Here is a 20,837-nt window from a genome sequence, read left to right as displayed (position 1 = left end):
GGCCGCCTGTAAGGATTCCTCAGCCTGTTCGTCCCGTTGGGCCTCTACTTCTTGTTCCTGGAACGCAGCCTCTAATTCCATCAGGTCCCGGACCACCTCCCTACGGGCCCCCACCAGGGAACCTAGGGACACCCCCCCGTATAGACACCTTAAAGGCTTCCCATTCTATGGAGCGTGTCGAGGCGGTGCCTTCGTTAACAGTAAAGTATGTGGTGATCGCCCTTTGCAAGGTGTCCCGGAAGACCTGGTCCTCTAACTGAAGGGGCTGCATCCTCCAAGTCGGTATCGGTGCTGGGGACCGGCCCCACCCAAGGCAGAGTTCGATGGGGTTGTGATCGGATAGGGTTTTGCCCAAGTAAGTGCAATGGGAAATCGCAAAGGACAATGTCGGCGAGCCCAAGAAGTAATCCAGGCGTGTATGCAATTGATGAGGATAAGAATAAAAGGAATACTCCTTAGCCACCGGGTGTTGCGATCTCCAAAGATCTAGCAGATTCCAACTCCGTGGCCATTGACCCAGGGCCGCAGCTTGGGCCCGCGCAGCAGTACCAGCCAAGGGAGGGTGAGATTGATCCAGTTCAACATCAAAGACAGCATTCAAATCTCCACCAAGCAACCATGGGCAATCACTCCAGTCAGATAAGGCTACGGAGACCCGGAAAAGGAATTGTGCATGATCCACATTAGGGGCGTACAAGGAGCCCAGCACCACAGGCGAGCCATCTAGTAGACATATCTACCCTGATCGTCAACCCGGCTTTCTACCAAGGAAAAGGGGACCCCTGCACGGAGCCACACTGCAGCCCCTCTAGAAAAGGCGGAGTATGAAGTGGCATAGAATTGACCCCTCCAACGTTTTTGCAATTTCAGGGATTCGGTATGTAACAGGTGGGTTTCTTGAAAACATACTATCTGAGCCTTGCGACGGTGCAACTAGGCTACTACTCTGTGGCGTTTTGGAATGGAGCCCATGCCCCTGACATTCCAGGATATAAAAACATATGACCTAGGGGCCGTCATCGTGGCAGGAGACAACCCCCCCTCCCCCCAGCCCCCCACCACCCCCCAGACCATGTGGCAACCCTGTAAACAAAAACCTTGTTATCCAATACTGGGTCCAATGCCCCAACCGTGTCCGACCAAACTGTAAACAGAACATAACTACAGAATCTAAACCAGTGCTATCGCCTAATGGGGGAATAGGTTAATGACACACTGATATATCAGTAATGTGTGCAAATCGTGGAAGCGCCCAAGACAGGGCGGGCCGGGGAACTATCCATACATGACCGGATTACACAATATGATCCAATGTCCCACTGAGGTGGGCAAAGTGCATAGGAGATGCCATCGATGAACAATGAAGGGGTGTACACTCCCAAGCGCACCTCCGGAGAGCAAGCCTCACAATAAGAAACAAAAGCCAGAATATCAGCCCGGTAGGCTCTCTAGAGGGTCCTTGCTAAGGTGAGTGGAGTCTGAAAGGAACAGCGTTACACTTCCCTCCGTGTCAGAGTCCATGGAGTTTCCTGGGGATGGGCTAGTACTGATCGCAGGCCGGGTGGAGTGAAAGGAGGAGGCCGAGCACAGTGCCTCACGTTGGCCCTCCCGGATTTGCTGCTGCGGTGGAACGCTGGAGGACATGCTCTGCGTTAGCATAGTCTTTTTCCGCCGTTGTGGGGGTCTCTGCGATCGCGGCACCGTAGAATCCAGCCTCCTAGCCGGGAGAACCTCCGGGAAGTTTCTGTCTAGCCAGTCCCATGCACTGTCCGGTGTGTCAAAAAAGAAAGACCTCTGTTGATGGACCACTTTCAATTTGGCCGGGAAAAGCAGCGCAAAGGCGAGGCCCGCTGCGCGGACCCGTGCCTTCACTTCCATAAAGGAGAAGCGCTTCCGCTGCACTGCTTGTGTGTAGTCCGGGAAGATGAGGACGGTGGTGTTATCTACACGCAGCGGGCCACTGTCCCGGGCAGCGCGCAGGAGGTGGTCATGATCCCTATAATTGAGGATACGTGCTAGTATAGGGCGGGGGTTGGCTCCCGGCGGAGGCCTCCCCGCAGGGACCCGATGCGCCCTTTCCACAGTAAAGTGGGGGGAGAGACCAGTAGGGGCCACCACCGTTTTCAGCCAGTTTTCAATATGGATCGTGGGGTTCGGGACCTCCACACCCTCCGGGTATCCCACTATCCAGAGGTTGTTGCGGCGCGCGCACCCTTCCGCGTCGTCAGCACACGCCTGTAGGGCATCGATCTCCTGGCGCATACAGGTGAGCTGTTCGTGTGAGTTGCCACCTGTGATACCAGGGGCTCCACCGTCTGGTTCGTGTGTCGCACCTTGTCCGCCAGCTTCCGGTGGTCATCTTTCAGGAGGTTCAGGTCGACAGATATCGCTCCCAATTGGCCTTCCAGCGCCGAACAAGTGTCCCTGATCTCTTTGAGGATCATATCCAGTTTGTCCGGGGGGGTAGCTGGTAATTCCACACTTGATGATCGGTCTGGGCGATCGTCAGCGCTGACCGGGGGACGTGACATAGTGCACACACTGGACGGACGCACAGGTGCCCTGGGCTTGACCCTACCCATAACGTTGTCTAGACGGAAGGGAGGCAGCAAACCGGGATGTCCGAGCGCGTCCGCACTAATTCCCGCTCCAGGAGCTATGTCCTGTGGTAGGCAGAGGGAAGGGCAACGATCCAAGCCCCCAAGCGCACCTCCACAGTCGCTCCTGGACCAGACGCCAGTCCCCACCAGGCGGGCAGGGCAGCATGTAGGTTTGGTAATCTAGTACTGAGGGCGATGTGAGGAAAGAGCTACACGACAGAATGTTAGGCTATCCGGGGCCTCCAAAGTCTTCCTGGTTTTGGGGCTTCTCTGTGGCACCCCCGCTACTGTTCTCTCGCAGGCAGGGTTTCAGGCGCCAAGCTCAGTCAACCACCACTACAAGCAGTCCCCAAGAGTGGTCCGTCGGCCCGCTGTTACGCTGGCTTGCCATCGATATGCGGCGCGATGAGGGCCGCCGACACGGGACTCACCGGCGCCCTCCCCACTCAGTATCCCCCGCAGCAGCACCACACCAACCATCAGGCCAGCCAAGTCGTCCAAGTGGGTGTCTACTCACGGGCTCCGGGGTCGCTACGGCAGCCTCCGTCAATGTTGGTGGTCACCCAGCAGATGGCTCTTCTCGGACCCCTACAGCAACACCAGGGGGCCACCAGCAGTCGCACCCATCCGCGGGCAATCAGCGGCGTCCGCGGGGAGCCCCTCGCCGTCGCCCCGGTACAGCAGTTCACCAGGAGTATGTCACAAGCGCCCCAGGGCCTCCGGACCACCACTCACGAGCCCTGGCACGAAGAAATCCCAGGGCCAGCACTCCTGCAGGGTCGCCTCAGGTCGCAGGATACGCAGCGTGCTCAGAGGTACCTCCGCCTGGGGAGGGCCCGCCAGGCCGAACGCCGCTCCTCCACAATTCATGGCCCCAGAGCGGGTGCAGGCACGCCGGACACTCCGGCCGTCCCTCAGGGAAGCCCTCGCATGCAGTAGCCGATGATCGGCAGGCGGGCACTGCGTAGTCCGCTCACCATCCGCTCCGCAACCAGGCCGCAGACCAGGGGTTCTAGTGCCGGCCAACGCCGCACGCCGCACCACGTTCACAGGCCTGGCCCTCACGACAGCTCCGCGGCCGCAGCCCGCTTCCACCACACCAGGCCCGGATCTGCGCGCCGCCAGCAACAGCGTCTCAGCTGGCGGCGGCGAGTCATTCAGCAGCCTCGGGAACACCGGACAGCTCCCCAGCCTCCAGCGGCAGAGCCGGGAGTCGGATACTGCCGTAGCGCCTAGAAATGTGTGCAATTACAGAATTTTGCAGCCCCCGGCCCGGAGCTCGTCTTCTAGACGTCCGCCATCTCCGGCTGCTAGCCACGCCCCCCACCACTATTTGCCCTCATGATGACATCTTTTCACATCTTCTCCTGGAACGTTAACAGCCTCCTGGACTGGGTGAAGTGCACTGCATTCCTGACCTTTGCCCACCGTTATATCCATGCAGTTCTCATGCTCCAAGAGACACATTTTCTAGTGAATCGTTGCTCTTTCCTAGCACATAAGGGCTATGATAGGGTCTTCCATGCGGGGTTCTCCCGTGGATCCCGTGGGATGGCAATGCTGTTTCGGCGATCCTTTCCCCTCACGGTCTACCAGGAAATTTGTGATCCACAGGGCTGCTTCTTAGCTCTTACAGGGAGGCTTAAAGGCCAACATCTCAACCTGGTGAGTGTTTACGCTCCACCCGCTGCTCACACTACCTTCTTTCGAGATCTATCGAAGGCACTCTTAGACCTCCCGCAGGGTTTGACAATAGGCGGGGATTCAAATGTGGTCCACACTCCCAGACCTCCCTCGGTATCCAGGTGTTCTGGAGCCCGTTGCCTTTCTGACTAGGCCATGGAATTAGGACTCTGCAACGCATGGAGAACCTGGCACCTGAGACGTCGCCTTTACACACATACATTGGCTGCACATCACTCCCACTCCAGCATCGACCTTGTTTTCCTGCCAGCCTCTGATTGTCGTGCAATCTCCCACATCCAGATTCTTGCCCGAGGCATATCTGATTATGCTCCTATCCTTCTTCACCCTGGTTTCCCCAGGGAGAATCCATGGCCTATGTGGCATCTTAATGCCTGGTATCTGCAAAACAAAGATTACGTCAAAGTCCTAAGTGGGGAACTACGAGCATACTTCCATGATAATGTAGGGTCCGTAGCCACCATCGGTAATCTCTGGGCAGCCAGCAAAGCCATAATTCGCGATAGAGACCCCTTCCCTCTGGCTTGAGGCTAAACTTGAGACAGACCCTGAGGGCGATACCTTCTGACACCTGACCCTTCTCCATGAGGAGATTTGTCTCCAATCCCTGGAGGCTGCCAAACATTTATGGCGAGCCACGAGGGCCAGAGTGTATGGATGAAGGGACAAAAATGGTAAGCTACTATACTGTCTGGCCTCCCACAACCATGTGAACAGGATTGTGCCTGAAATTATCGACGAACATGGTGCTTCCTTTCAATCTCTCTCTGAAATAACGCCCATTACTATCACCAATTATACACTGCCCCCTCCGAGAGAGAAAAGGCATTCTCTGCTCAGTTTCTCGATGATGTTCCCCTTCCTCACCTTTCATGAGCTGAGGTTTTGGCCCTTGCCGAGCACTTCACGATTGAGTAGTTTGGGGCGGCTTTGTCAGTGGTGGCCCCTAGCAAGACCACTGGCCCTGACGGGTTCTCCGCAGAACCCTACCTGGCATTCTTAGATATTCAGACCCTATGACTTCTTGTCCTCTATCAGGAGGTGGGAAAGTGAGGTGGCTTTCCCGCAGAAATAGATACCGCCACAATCATAGCGATCCCCAAAACACAACCTTCATCTACTTTGTCTGCCGATTATCGCCCAAGATCTTTAATTAATGGGGAAGTTAAGATCTTTGCGACCCTACTGGCTACCTGGCTCAAGCAGGTACTGCCCACTTTGATTCATCCTGACCAGAGTGTTTTATACCGCATGTCGTGGCATGCAACACTGTCTTAAACTGCTTCATGTGGCTCTGGCCGAATTTCACTGCCTATCTCTGGATCTGGCCTTGCTTCTTATAGTCTTCGAAAAGGCATTTGACACAGTGGACTGGGACTGCCTGCGACTGGTGCTGGCGTGAGCCAGGTTCGGGCCTTGCTTTGGTGGCATGGTCCAAGCACTATACTCCAACCCTATGGCGCAGGTTCAAATTAATGGAGTTCTCTCCCACGCTTTTCCCATAAGCAGAGGGGCCAGATAGGGTTGCCCTCTAATGCCACTTCTTTTTGCGCTCATAAGTCAGCCCCTAGCCAAACTCATCTGAGTAGTTGCGCAGATCCATGGTTGGAAAAAGAGCAATGACCGCATAGCCCTATATGCTGATGACGTTCTGCTTCACTTAGCAAATCCAGCCGAGAGCGGGGCCTGTTGTATCCACCTCTTGCTTTGCTTCGAGGAGGCATCATGTCTTAGAGTAAACCCTGTTAAGTCGGTACTGGTGCCCCTGGCACCTTCCCGCGACTGGTTTGATTGGCAAGTTTGCATACCCATCCGTCATCTCACCTTTAAGTACCTAGCCATCTGGATCTCATTACACCCCGAACTTGCCTGGTCTCTCAACATTGAGTCTGTGGCGCGGAAAGCTCAAGTGGATCTTATTAAATGGCAGTTTCTTCCGTTAAATGTAATGGGACGTTTTGTCCTATTGAAAATGATGATACTGTCTTGTTTTTGCTACAACTTTCAAACCTGGCTGCTCCTCATACTGCGGAGATGGTTCCAAACCCAGGATAGGAACGCAGCCTCCTTTTTGTGGCACAGCTCAAGGACTTGCATTGCATTCGCATATTGCCAATGGGGCCCCTACGATGGCGAGTTGGGTATGGCCAACCTCTACCTGTACCATCTGGCTTCACACCTCCCATTTCTTCATGACTGGTTTAATGGGGATGGTCAGACCCCGCATACTGTCTGGAGCTCAGCCTTATGGGAGTTCACCAACATTTATTCATGTTGTATGGTTCCCCGATCCCCCAGTCCACACCCTCAGTGACTAAGGTGGCTTTACAGGCTTGGAGGGCAGCTCTACGCCACACCCGATGGGATGCCAAACACGCAACAGACACCTCTCTGGCATGGTACCTGGTTGGGAGAGGCTGCGTCCCCCCGAGGTTTTGGGCTGTGGGACTTGATAGGGATCTCCCAGCTTGGAGATGTTTGGTCAGGGACACACATGAGATCATATCAAGAACTTCAAACTTTGTGCACATTGTCTCGCAAACAATTTAAAAAATATCTTCAATTGAGACACGCTTTTCAACCCTATCTTGCTCGGACTGCCTCACTCCTCGAATTATGCCCACTGAAGGCCAAGGTCTTGATGGGTGACTTGGGCAAAGTAGGGGTCTCCAAAATATATTGAACCTTGATAATTAATACACCAGATACCTTGGATCACCTTAGCACCTGATGGTAGGCATGGATAGGACCTATAGAAGATGATGACTGGCGCAATGCCTTGTTGGCACCAAGGACTATCACGATCTCTTCCAGGCTACGCATGGCCCAAATGTATTACTTATACGACACCTATCTCTCCCCAGCTCGGATGTATTGGGTGAGACTACTCCCTGAGCCTTCTTGCCCTCGTTGTGGTGATGCTCCTGCCGACTTCTATCTTCTGGTATGGCAATGCCCCATATTTCAAAGATACTGGTCGGCGGTGGTGGGAGAATTAACTGAGGTGCTGGAATGGGAGGTCCCCTTTTCTCCTTCAATGTTCCTGCTGTGTGTCCTTGAGGGTTCCGGGGGTACAAGGGAAGGCAGATCAAGGCCCTCTATGACAACTTCCGCTAACAGATGCAGGACACCACCTCTCCACCCTACACCGCCGATAAGACAACAATCATGACCTGGAATCCCGCTACCATGAAGAAAACCCACTCAGGAGCCCCAACTGACCCCTGCCCACCGCACATATTCCACAGGGCCGCCACCGCCATCGTACCCGAACTTAGTCTGACCATCAACGCATCCTTCATGTCCGGCATCTTCCCAGAGGACTGAAAGCGGGCAGAAGTTAAACCACTCCTCAAGAAACCAACGGCTGACCCAACTGACCTGAAAAACTACAGGCCCATCTCTCTCCTCCCTTTCACGGCCAAAGTCACCGAGAGACTCGTGAACGCTAAGCTGACCACCTTCATCAAAGAGCACTCCATCCTTGACGCCTCCCATTCTGGATTCCGCAGCAACCACAGCACCAAGACCGACCTCCTTGCCGCCACGGACGACATCTGCATGCTACTCGACCAGGCCCACACCGCGTCCCTCATCCTTCTAGACCTCTCCGCAGCCTTCGACACCGTTTCCCACCGCACACTCGCAGCCAGACTTCATGACGTGGGGATACAAGGAGCCGCCCTCGACTGGATCCAATCCTTTCTCGCCGGCAGAACCCAGAGGATCAGACTCCCTCCATTCATCTCCAAACCCACCGATATCGACTGCGGAGTACCCCATGGTTCTTCACTCAGCCCCACACTCTTCAACATCTACATGGCCCCCCTCGCCACCATCGTAAGACAGCATGGGCTCAGCATTGTATCCTATGCCAATGACACCCAGCTCATCCTCTCACTCACGAAGAAACCTGAAGACACCAGACTCTGCTTCCAGGAAGGTATGAAGAATGTGGCAGCCTGGATGAAAAACAGCTGCCTGAAGCTCAACTCAGAGAAGACCACGGTCCTCATCCTCGGACCCTGCATGTCCGCCTGGGAAAACACCTGGTGGCCCTCCGCCCTCGGTAATCCACCCATCCCTATGGACCACGCACAAAATCTCGGCATCATCCTCGACTCTTCCCTCTCCATGAATCGCCAGATCAACACCGTCGCTTCCACCAGTTTCAACTGCCTGCGCATCCTCCTCAAGACCCTCAAATAGATCCGCCCTGGCTGCAGAAAGACCTTCATCCACGCGCTCATAACCAGCAGATTGAACTACGGCAATGCCTTATACGCCGGAATCAACAGAGCTCTACTATACAGACTCCAGACGATCAAGAACGCTGCTGCCAGACTCATCCTCAGGACTCCACATCACAAACACATGACCTAACACCTACAAGGCCTCCACTGGCTCCCTGTCGAGTAGAGGGTCACCTAAAAACTTCTCACCCACGCCTACAAATCCCTCAACACCATCGGACCCATAATACCTAAACGAGAGAGTTTCTTTCCACGTACCCCAAATGAACCTCCGCTCCGCCGACCTCGCCCTGGCAGAGGTCCTCCACAGAACAAGAAGAGGTGGGGGAGCCTTCTCCTACATCACAGCCAAGACCTGGAACGAGCTCCCTGCGCACATCAGATGCTCCCCAACCCTGCTAACCTCTAGGAAGGATCTCAAGACCTGGCTCTTTGACTGATCCGGAGCTGCTCCCGCCCCTAGTGCACTTTACAAACCCTTGATTGATTGATTCTTGGAGACGGCTCTCATGGTAGCCAAATGTGACATTGTTGTCCGATGGAAGTCCCCGTCTTCGACCACCCTTTCACAATGGCGTAGGGGGTGGATTGGTGTGCCCTGCAGGAGCAACCAGTTTACGACGCCAGGGATTTGCCTCCTTAAGCATAGCCGAGTATGGGCAAAGTTGTTGGGTCAATAAGTCTATGGTACTGTTCAAGGGCAGGGATGCCACTGCTATTGCTGATTTTGTAGTGGTGTAATGTACCAATTGTGTGTATGCGCTTTGCAATTGCACTATTGTTTTTTTTCTTGCTGAGCAACATGTGTGTTGTTCTGCTCTTCTATGCATAAACTCAATAAAATCTGTTCATCAAAAAAAATATTCATGCAGGATATAAACAGGATCTCAGAATTCAACTTATATATCTTATATATCAACTTATATATCTAGGGCTTCCAGCTTATCTGGTCCACAGACTACAGATAATTCAAAACACCGCAGCCAGATTAATTGAGAAAGTACCACTACCCCATCATATTTCCCCACATCTGCGGTGCCTCCATTAACTTCCTGTCATTAGGAGGATTGAGTTCAAGGCGCTCACTTTGGCCTTCAGAGCCACCAGAGATCAAGGCCCGGGTTACCTGAGGCAGAGATTGCAAATCCATCAGCAGGTCTGGGCCCTGAAATCAAACCACCTGCAACTTCTCAGGGTTCCCCGCTTCCTTAAAACCAGGATAGGGGGAAGATCGTTCACTGTGAAAACTGCAATACTCTGGAATACTATGCCCCTTCACCTCCGCATAATGGAGTCAGAAGAGACCTCTAGGAAGGCTCTTAAAAGCTGGTCTTTAACCTGCTAGAAACTGATCCCTCGGTTACTCCTCACTGCGAATCTGCAATTCAGCTCCGGTACACCTCTGCTGAGGGAGCTGTGCGCTTTACAAACACAGTTATTATAATTCTTATTAACTTCAAGAGCGTGATGAATACACCAATAGTCTTTTGACTAGTTGGTCTCACCTACTGTTAGCTATCTTTGGTAGGGCCAACTTGATAAAAATAACTATTCTCCCCAAATTTACCACCTTTTAACTCTATTCCCCTGCATTTAAAAAAAAAGAGCAGTTGGGGAGCTGGAAGGTACCAATAACTCCTTTATATGGGTGTCAAAAGGATTGTGATTCTTGTGGAAGAAACTTCGCAGAAGACGAGAAAAGAGAGGGATCATGCTGACAGAGTTTCAGATTTATGCATGGGCTGTTCAGTTAAAAATTGCAGGTGCTTACTCAAGGAGACCATTGCAAGGGGGAGCCCACTTCAAATTATGCTGAAGGATGTAAGAGAAGGCGAAGCCCACTTTCTGTACAAAATTGGGGACATAACATTTTACAAAAAACTTAGACTGAAAGTACTATGGCGAATAGCCTATCTTTGGTCACAAATAAGAAGGGCTATGAAGCTAGCATATTGTAGCAGGTATGCACCAGTGTGGGAGTCCCCAGGCACACCCGGCTGTTTGAAAGATAAGTTGGCAACCCCCATTAGGGAATTGGAGATACAACACTGAGGGCAGCTATTTCTGAATGGTGAACTCCTTCTGGGAGAAGTTATACAAATGATGGGCCAGGGTAAAATCACTGCTTTCATGTTTCTGCAGTTAAAAAGTTGGTCCTGAGAACTGAGGGCTGAGGATAGGAACTCAAATGAGCTCAAAGAGCTGCTACGAAAGATGAAAATGAGAAAGAGAGCTCTATCACGCTGATACTCACTGATATTGAATAGCATGGACGGATACTTCGCACTGCCAGAAGAATTATATGGATGAAGCTTTCCATAGCTACAGATCCAAGACTTATGACAAGTACCTATGCATATACTTTATACTACAGTAAAACCTGCATATCTGAGAAGGAGCCATCTCTTCTCCATTCATAGAGCTTTCTGGTCTCTGAAAAGGATTTCAAAACTGGTAAAAAAGGGATCCAGTGTGTTGCATGAAGTTCGGCTTGGAAAAGGCTGATGATATCCACTTCTTCAAGGAGTGCCCAAAGATTTAACAGTATTGGGAAGACGTAAGTGGGAGCATAAGTCAGATGCTCAGAGTAGACATTAAGGTAAGCCTAGGATTAATAACTTTTGGGAAATCAGAAGAAGCTTTGAAATTGAACAAAAGAAACAGTGAGCTGGTGTTCTATTTGATTCTGTTGGAGAGGAGGGAAATTTGCAGGAAATGGGTATCAAATGTTCATTCCACTAAATCTGAGTGGCTAAACTCAGTGACCCATTCTTCGAAAATGAATACCTCCCCTAAACTTTCAAGAAGAACATATGTTTGGGGGGCCCCCCGATCACATGGCAGGGGGAAATGCGGTAGAAGGGTAGACTTAATGTCCCATGATTACTCCAGAGCAAGAACTGGGAAACCCAGTTGGTCTGGTCAGTTCAGGAAAAGGTCTATAACATCTTCCCAGGCTTGTAAATGAAGCGCCCAAGACGAATAAACAGGGTGGTATCAAAGGTGAATGAGGAAAAATCGAAGAAAAAACAACAACAGCAAAAATTCACCAGTATTTTAGAACAGCGATCATAAATATACAACCTACTGGATTCAGAGGAATGTATATTATCTACAGGATAAAATTTCAGAAAAAGACGATCTTCCTTATCGCCACAGTGTATAGACATAGATTGTAGCACAGAACACTCTATTTTGTGATTTAGTGTGAGATATTATTGTTGTGCACCACTGTTCTCTGTTTTGTTTTGCTGCATCTGTCAGCCCCTCTCAAACTTTACCCGGCAGCCCCAAACGAGTGAGGTCCAAAGTCGCAGATCCCTCGGTTCCCTTCAGTTAGGCAAGGCCGTTCCTAGTGGTAGGGTCAGATGTTCTCTTCATTTCATCGGTTTCACCAGTTGAGAGAGGGCTGTGTACTGTCCTGGGGACATTACCTCAGATCTCCCCCAGCACCCCGGGTCAGAGGGATTGTGGAGGATAGGAGTCTGCCCAGGAGAAACATCCTAGGTTGCATTCGCCATCTTGTACATCCGACCACGCCCCTAGATTCAAGCTCTTAAGCCCCTTCCGTAGGAGGGAGCTCAGGAGCCTAATGTTGGTCCCTACAGTCCCTCCAATGCAGGAGGTCCTTAACCTATAGGGGCCCCCAGCCCTCCAGGGTGCCCTCACTCAACCAATGGCCAATGAATATCTGTGAGATATGGGAGACTCGGGGACCCCTCATCACATTCTGCAGAAGGGCTCCATCATTTCGCTTATTGCCACTAACAGTGCCATGATGAAGAGAGGAGGAGTGGTTAATGCTGATCAATCCCTGTATCCCTGCACCTCTTTGTGTTTAACCTGCCAGCTTCTGGAAATATTTGACCTTACTCCAAGTATGAGACTCAGTAATATCGCAGATGATCGATGATTTTGGCATGTTCCCTTCTACTTAAGCTACACTTATGAATCAAGGAGGTCCCAAGAAGCTCCTCTCTTGACACCTATTCGTGATCAAGTAACAAAGATGTAGGTACTACAAAGGCAATTGTGCCTCATCGAAGAGATGGTATATGTTTTCGGTAAAAGCCTAATGTGGCCAACTAAAGAAAAGTGTCACCTATAACTCTAATGATTCCGCGCCGGGACACTCACGAGTATCTGTGCGCCATACAAATTAAATTAACATAACATGATCCTTTCTTGCATTTGACAGCTATGGGTGTCTATTCTTGTATGACCTGCCCAGTTCATTCTCAAGAAACTGTCCCTCTAGGATGACCTGGGAAGGATATAGGATACCTGAATAACTTCTTAGGCAGGGAGTACACCATTCAAGAAATGTCTCACTTGCACAAAGGGCTTGTGTGAGAGGGCCTGCCTACTCAGTGGAGACAGTTCTAAAACAACACCACAGCTGGTAGGTACCTGTCAGGGCTTCTCACCTAAATTTACAAGAGATGCCCCAATCATTACATTTTATGCTACTGGTTAACTTCTCCTAGCTCTTTATTTGTATATTTATCGTATGTATATATAATTTGCTGTGACTCGAGTGCTGATTTCCATTCATAAGTAGACAACAACCGAGTTTATGTGAAGCTAAGAGCAAACGAATGAAAGAACTTTTAAAGCCATTGAATTCATGTTCTGAAAATATTCACAAAATATTTTGCCTTATGTCAGGAGAAATGAGCAACTGTTTAGCCTATGCATAGTTTAGCAGGTGCCCAATGGAGGCCCAGAACAATTGTAGCAAACACGTTTTTCTTTACAGGCCCCGTGATTATTGGCATCTACATAAATCCACGTATTTCCCTCACGTGCACTCCTGTAGAAAAGGTATATATTGTCGCAATGCTGAGCAGTTAGATTTTGTGTATTGCCACACAAAAGTGTAGGTGTTATACATCTGTTAGGTGCAAAGCGAGCCACAGTCAGGAAAGGCCTTTGGGGCTAGCTTCCATATTGAGCAGATTTTGGAAATTCCTCAAATGCCGAGTCGTAGTCGAGCTGACCAGTCCCTACTCGCGTGATGCAGTTGTTACACAGGGAAAGATGACAACAGTATTCGTTTCCCAGATGCAGAATACTAGCGCGCAGGCCTTCATTGCTGTACAGAATTTTAAATCCATAATAACACTTGCGGCATACAGTGGCTATGGACCTCATGTGTGCTTCAGAGGCCTTGAAGTAGCAGCCTGGGCTTTCTAAGGTGAACAGAGCCACGCTCCTGTGAGACCGAAGGCCATAGGATGATGCAGCAAAAGCCTTCTGGACAGAACTTTCTTGTTGTTGCAAGTTGGCTTAGAAATGAATGCGAGGCCTGTGTGGATGATTTGTGAACTATCAGTCTAGAGGAGAAGACCCATGTTTCAATTTAGTAGTGATACAGAGATAGGTGTCTGCCAGCCAGATTGTAGATCCATTGGCGTGAGTCTGCGAGGAGTCTACAAGACGTGAAAGAGATTGTGAGAGGATTGGAGGTGTACGTTTGTTAAGCTGGAGGACAGGAGCTGCCATTGGAGCAAAGTCTAGAACTGTGAGCAGACAGGAAACAAATCCAGAATTATGGCTGGGTTCTGGTTTCCCAAAAGAGAGGCTTGTTCCTAAGCCCTTCCACAAATGCAATCTTTTGGGCAGACTTGAGCTGAGTGAGCAGTGGAGAACGGCTACAGCATCACTTAGATAAGTGTAATCCAAACAACCACGTTGGGCAAGAGAGAAAATAACATTGATTTTTCATTTTAAAAAGTCTGTGTTGTATTGTCTTTGGTAGGAGGTTGTTTATGGAGAGTTCCAAATAGTAGGCCTGGGCAGTGAACTCCGCTCTGGGGCATATCAGCAAGGCGAGGCGATAAAATTATCGTCCGAAAAGCGGCGATAATTTCATCGCCTAATTAGCAAACTCACGCTAACGCGTGAAAACTTGCGTTAGCACAGGAATTCCTAACGCCCAGCTTTGCATCTCTAATGAGATGCACAGTGGGTGTTTCTGACCTGACATGACAGGAGAAATGTCGCTAAGTGACATTTCTCCTATCATCAAGCCCCACGCTATGAAGCATAGCGGCAAGAAAAGTAGCGATAACCCCTGTTATCGCTATTTTCCTTACGCCTGCTTCAGGACTGACTTAGCCATGATATCCTATGGAAGGTGGATATCATGACTAAGTTTGTGAGTCCCTATCATCAAGCTAACGCCACATTGCGTGAGATTATCGCTGGGTTTCCAGCGATAAACTCACATTAGGCAGTTAGCGTGAGGATTTTTATCGCTTTTGAGATAAGCGTTGCTGATAGCATGCTATCTCAGCGATAAAAATCCAGGCTAGCTGGCGATAATTATCCTAGCGCTAAGTGCGCTTAGCTATAATTATCGCCGGTTGTTGCTGATATGCCCCTCTGTTTGCGGAGTTTGGGAGTTTTCTGCACTACCTGCTCCGGAGCTCGCAGAGTGCAGAAAACACCGCTTCGCATAGTTTTTTTCCCCGCTCACACTCTTGAACGGTAAGTTCGCGAGCTGCGGCTCGGGTTGGATTTCTCCCCGAGCGGCAGGAAGACCAGCGCGAACCTTGCAGAACCTCACAGAGTTTTTTTGTCACTTAGCGGAGTTCTGCATAACAAAACTACGCAAACTACGCCCAGGCCTGCCAAATAGACAACCAGCATGGTATAGTATGAGGACTTCGGAGAACTAATGTGTGGCGCTCGAGGTCAACCCTTCTTTCCTTTAGGGCTCCACTTCCCCTTTATTAAGGTATCAAAGGTGGTACAGAGGACCCAGGCTTACTGGGAAAGGATTTAGGCAAGAGATGGAGAGTCACACTCCTGCAGGTTGGTTATCAGAAAATCTGGATTGTATTACACAAAGCACAGAGGCACAGATCAAAAGCTAACGCGGTCCAGGTTTTCACCTATAACCAAGAGGACACCCATCAGTGAAAGGGTCACACCAAGCGGGAAAGGATAACATATGCCCAGGGGATGTATCTATGAACTTACTGGGTGCTAGCAATAGATAAGCTGTAACTAGTCCCTGTCATAGCAGGTGTCCTGCTCAGGAACTTAGCAAAGATGGGATGTCACTGCTGCACCAGGAAGGAACGAGACTGCTAGAGGGAAGACAACTGACATATGAAGGTCAAATACAGGGAATAGTTTAGTCGCAAATTAGGGAAACACAAAGAGACCGAGGGAACTGATTGGGGAGAAAACAATAAAAGGTGAAGAAGTAGTAAATGCTGGATGTGAAACATAAAGGGGCATATTCTCAAGAACTCATCACCGATTTAGCGGCACTTTTCCACCACGAAAGTGGCGATAGATTTATCGCCCTATTCACAAGCCTGCGCTAACAGCCGACATCGTCAGTTTACCTGCGATAGCTGCCACTAAAAACATCGCCAAGGCTGACAGCGACAACTAATGCTAATCATATGCAGAGTAGGCGTTCCCGTGCAAAAACGTATGATAACATCACTTCACGATATTCTCAACGACCAGCCAGATCGGCGATGTGGTCCAAAAATAGGCGATAAGGCATGTTAGCAGCAGGGACTTAAGACCTGCTTTTTTCTGGTCTTAAGTAGGACAAAAACCTGCAGTATAAAGGGAACCCAGCCCAGAGCCACATCTGAAGACCAACAGATGCCATGGAGCTACTAATCATGCAGCTTGCAGACCCAAGAGGGCCACAACACCCAACTCCACCACCCCCAGGACCACTCCCACCCTCAGGACCCCCCCCCCCCGGACTACCACCGAGGCAGCACAGAACAAGACAGCAGACCTTCTGAAAACGCACCATCCTCAGAGACCTAACGCCAGAGGATGTCATTGCCCACTACAGGCTCAAAAGGACAACCATCCTTCGCATCCTGACCCACATTGCCCCCAGGCTGACAGTACCAACACAGCGGACAACCACCATCCCTCCTCAGACAAAGCTGCTGGCTGTGCTGCACTTGTTGACCTCTGGTACTTTACAACCAACAACGGCCAGAGTCGGAGGAGTCTCACAGCCAGCCCTATCAAAGTTCCTCACACCTGTCTTGGATGCCATCATCAGCTTGATACCCCAGCACCTTCACTTCCCCCTCACTGCGCAGGAACAGCTGGAGACCAAGTAAGGCTTCTACGCCATAGCTGGCTTCCTGCACGTGTTGGGGGCAATTGACTGCACACATGTCCTACGTGTGCCCCCTGCCGACACTGCACACAATTACCGCAACAGAAAGCACACGCATTCCATCAATGTGCAGGCAATAGTGGACCACCGGGGACTGTTCACCAATGTTGTCGCCAACTTCCCAGGCAGTGTGCATGATTCCTACATCTTCCAACAGACCATCATCAACCAGCGCTTTCAGGATGGCGCCTATGGAAATGCACTGCTGGTTGATAAGTACCAACGGAGCACACCACACACCTCAACCCCACAATCATACAACTTACAACTGTGGGAACGCAGACGTAACAAAATCACATACAACATGCCAACCAACATTCCCACCTACAAGACATGACAACACAAGTAACTGTGGTAACAGGGGCCAGACATGTAGACAAACCATCCACAAAGGCATAGCCCCTCTGCCACACAGTGGCAGAATGTGGGGAGAGGTGGGAACCAAGAATGTGCGAAGGAGGCATGTGACCCATGAATAAGAATGTACACAATGCCAAGTGTTGCAGTGATGTGCTGGACAGTCTTGAGTATGCAGAGCACAGACATGTCCATGTGGACATATACAGCTGGTGTTTGTAGTATTGTGGACAGTGGACGCAACCATGTTACCTCAGGCAGTGGGGAAGACCGTGGACATGTAGCTATGTGGCCCCCCCTGTAAGCGTAAGCATAGTGGGCTGGGTCGGCATACGCCAGTCCAGCGTAGGAGTGTGCAATAAATAGCCTGGGGCTCTGAGCATGGTTCACTTCCGGGATGGCCACCAAAGTAACTACTGTGTGTGTCTCTGTGTCCACCATATCCTGACCATAGGCCTACACACACATGGCCGACCACCTTCAACGGCCAAATTTACATCGGTGATGAGGTGGCTACGTCAAACGCCACCCGGCGCACCTCTTGTCATCGCCTGCAGGGGCGTGTCTGCCAGGGTGGTGCCCCTCACCTTGCCATGAGGCCACCACCATGACCGGTGGTGCCTGCGCGATCCTGTGCGTCTGCTGCACCCCAGCCCGCTGGTCCCCAGACCCATCCGGCACCCAGCGGTGATTGCCTGCCTCTGCGCACCCAGACCTCACTGCTCACCTGCTGCCACTGGTGTGCCTCCAAGAGGGCTCACCACTTGGCTGTGCAATCTTCAAGCCCAAGGCCCGCAAGCTTGGCAGCCTCCTCAGCCGATCGCTGGCTTCGGCACAACAGGCCCCCAGCGCACCCTGTGGCAACGCACCGCGGAGTCCTGTGTGTGCTGACTGCTCCCTCCGGCCTACACTGCGGTCCAACAGGTCTCACACAAATTAATTTCCAGTCCGGACCTCCAGGCCTACTGCATCATCGCAGGCTGCACACCGGCTCAGTGCACCGCAAGTCATGGCCACGTGGCGGTAGGCCCGTGCCGGATGCAGTGCCTCCGGTGCCATTACCTCTATGCACCACAAGTCATCGTCCCGTGGGGCTACCCCACAAATCCGCCTCCAGCAGCCAACAGCATGTCCTCGGTAATGCCACTGGCGCCCTTCACAGTCACGGGGCCTCCCCCGTCCCAGGCATGCCGCTGGAAAGCCTGGGTGGAACGTCTGGAGGCGTACTCCAAAGCGCAAGACATCCCAGCCCCTACATTCATCCATACTTTCATACTTGCTTAATCATAGACATGACACATCTGTGTGAATTAGAATGTTTTAATCACCTTCGGTGGAGTGTTGAAGCTGGACCAGTACCTGGCCATGCAAACCCCACTTCACATTGTTGCCCCGCGGAGTGCCAGCCAGAGTCCTTTAGGGATTGACAAGTTCATTGGAAGAGGAAGAGTTCAGTCCGCAGTCTGATTGCTGTGTCATTGGTAACCAAACCAAATATGGCAGTCCATGTCGAGGGCCAAGGTGAGTGTCGCAGAGTGTATCGGGCGAAAGTGGAAGGTGTTATTCCAGGGCATAATGCAGAGGGCAGAACCAAGCTGAAACAGGCCATATGGCGGAGATGAATGCTACCGCTTCCTTCTTACCAGAAAGGCAGAATCATCCACATCATCGTCCTCTGATGTGTGATGTGCCTCACATGTGGGTGGTGGTGTTTTGTCTGCAGCACTGTGTGGCACTGACACACCAGGGCCCGGAGGTGGAATGTCTGCCGCACTGTGTGGCATTTAAACATCAATGGGTGGAGATGTGGATGGAGTAGTAGCAGCAGAATTCATCTGCGCCAGGCCTTGTGGCAGCAATGCCATGATGAGGATCTGCAGGGCATGGAAGATCCCAGCTACATCTCGCTGGTGTGCAGTAGTGGCAGCCATTCTTTCTGCATGGATCCGCTCCATGTTCTCCATGATCCTCTGCATGTGTCCCAACTCCCGGCTGACATTGCTGGAGCCACTCTGACTAGACAGCTGTTCTTGTCTCAGAGTCATGACTCCAGCTTGTTGGAGAGCATGGAGCGGACTGTGGATGTCCGTTAGGGACAGTAAGTGGTCCATGATGGGACTTAGACAACCTCGTATGGCATCTAGTTTGGCTGCCATGAGGTCGAACCCCACCTGCACCTGATCAGCCATCTCCTTCTGGCCCTCTAACATACAGTGTTGGAATGCCATGTGTTGGTTGTGGGGGTCCTGGGAGACAGCCGTGGTGGTGGGTGCTTCCTGCTGTGTGGTCTGTGCAGGGGGTGGGGTCTCCTCGATGCAGCTGGGCTGCCCTGCTCCTCGGAGTTCGGTGCTGAGAGTGTTCATGAGCTATTGGAGGGCGTCGGTGTCGATGGTGTGGCGGTCCTCTTCATCATCAGTGAAGAGATGTACGGTCTGCTCTGCAGGAGGTGTTGATTCTCACTCTGCAATGTAAAGGGAAGATGCAGTTTAACAATGTGGTCCATGTATGTTCACGCATTGGACAAGGAGATGACTATTTGATGCAGGACAGTGTACATTTCTACATCATCAGGGATGTGAGGTTGTACTTGTACATTATCATCTCACTGTTTCCTGCTATCCAAATGTGATTGGCCAGTTTCTACACACAAGCGGCAGCAGTTGTGTCCTCTGTTCTGTTGTGAAATTGTTGCAGTTTGTACCACATTGTTGTCAATGTTGATGTGTTCTGATTCTTATGTGTGTGTGCAGCACTGTGGGAGAGTCATCCCTGCAGCTCTTATTTTGCTGGCCCTTATCCCTGTTAGGCGAGGGGCCTTTTACCTCTGTGCTTATACAGTGCTGTGATGTTGCAGACTTGGGCAAATTGGACTCTTGGTGGGAGTTGGGACTCTTGGGCATAGTTTGTCCGCAAATGTCTTGTTGACGTCAGGGGTTGTTTGTGCACGTGGATGTGTCAGAGTGTGACCTGCTCCTTTATGGATGTGGTCCACACTCAGCCACCTCAGTGTCGTGGCGTGCACCATGTTGTGATAATTGAACTGCAGCCATGCTAATCGTCATGCAGAGTCACTTGCATTGTCAGTGTGGCTCATGGCCCCGCAGCTTTGCTGGGTTAATCACATGTGCATGGGTTTGTTATGAGATTAGTGATGTGTGGGGAGGGCCCCATCTGGGCACATTGTTGACGGGGCCTACTTGCTGTTTCTATGTGTGCTGCAGTATGCCAAGGAGATCAGGGACATGATCCAGTCATTGTGGGTGTGCACTGTGCTATACCTAATTGTGCATGCGTACCATTGTGCCCATCTTCCCCCATCCCCCCAGTCCCTGGCCATTACTCACCCTGTTGCTGTTGGGTCAGGTAATTTTGAGCAGTGTCTGGTTCCCCCAACTTCTGCCACCGTCTCCCCACTGATGACAGTGGACACCATTTCCTCCATCTCATCCAGCTCCTGCTGTGGCACTGGACTCCCACCTCCAGTCTGCATTGCTGATTTCCGGTTGTTAGCGAGTTTCAGCTTGGTTTTGCCCTTCACATCATTCCAGCGCTTCTTGCAGTTGTCCACTTCCCTTCTCTTCACTCGGACTACATTCACCTTGACCAAGATGGACTGCCATATAGCATTTTTAGTTGCCAATGACACAGAGGAGGTGATGAAGAGTTGTTGGTGGTGTTCTATCACCTCCGCAATCAGGATCTTGTTTTCCTGCGGACTGAATCGCGGGTTACTCTTCTTCTTCTCCTTGC

This window comes from Triturus cristatus, chromosome 8 (genome assembly GCF_964204655.1).
Source record: "Triturus cristatus chromosome 8, aTriCri1.1, whole genome shotgun sequence".
Classification (NCBI taxonomy): Eukaryota; Metazoa; Chordata; class Amphibia; order Caudata; family Salamandridae; genus Triturus; species Triturus cristatus.
This window is presented reverse-complemented; position numbering follows the sequence as displayed.